Genomic DNA, 947 nt, shown 5'->3' on the forward strand with positions numbered 1-947 from the left:
TGGAAACGTTGGCCCCTTAAAAAAAAAAAAACCTTTCACACTCCTTTCGCTGAGGAAAATTGAGGAAACAAGAAGAGGAAAGAATAGAAACACCGACGAACGAAGTTGAGGTTTATAGCAAAAAGAAAGATAATGCTCGAACGATGAAATATGAGAAAATGGGTGCGACTAGTAATATAAAGATGTTTATGATCAGAGTGGAATTGAAAAAGGTAGTGTTTTGTGTATCGGGAAGTAAAAGAGATATGTACAGTAAGAAGAAAAGGTCTGAAAATATATGAAGCAGCAAAAAATGAACGAAAGCTGAAAAAGAAGATATAAGAAATGGATAAAATCAATACGCTGAAAAATTTATGACAGAGCAAATAATCCTAAAGACATTGAATTTGAAATTTGAATTTGAGTTTTTGGGAACAAATCCTAATAAAGATGCTAATAAAGGATCTGAAGATGGTAAATCGCAAGGAAAAGATTAAATACTAGCAGAATATTAGAAGAATCGGGATGGGACTGCTAACGAGAAACTAAAGATCTTATGTGGGAATATTTACGGAAATGGAAATTAGATATCTTTTATCATCCTTATGAATACAAACCCTAACGAAACCATGCCTATCAAATATTTAGTATACAGAACAACAAGTTTTGTTCCTTCCTTAAAATACTAATCAGAATGCTGACAAATATATCAGAGCAAGCAACGGATATCAATGTGAATTGAGGTTTAGGCAGGGGACTAGATACCTTATGTGAGTATTGAAGCTGATAAGTCAGAGTTTATTCGAATGTTGGGTAGATATGTTTGTTTACTTTCTTGCCTGTGAAGTTTGAAAAATCATTATTATAGAGTAAAGATGATGGATGTTTGATTTGATGGATCAAACTTTGGTAAAAAGTTATACATGAATCAGATTATGAAAGTTCAACTTTTAGAAGAATCGGAAACT

Source organism: Penaeus monodon, chromosome 25 (assembly GCF_015228065.2).
Source record: "Penaeus monodon isolate SGIC_2016 chromosome 25, NSTDA_Pmon_1, whole genome shotgun sequence".
NCBI classification, from domain to species: domain Eukaryota; kingdom Metazoa; phylum Arthropoda; class Malacostraca; order Decapoda; family Penaeidae; genus Penaeus; species Penaeus monodon.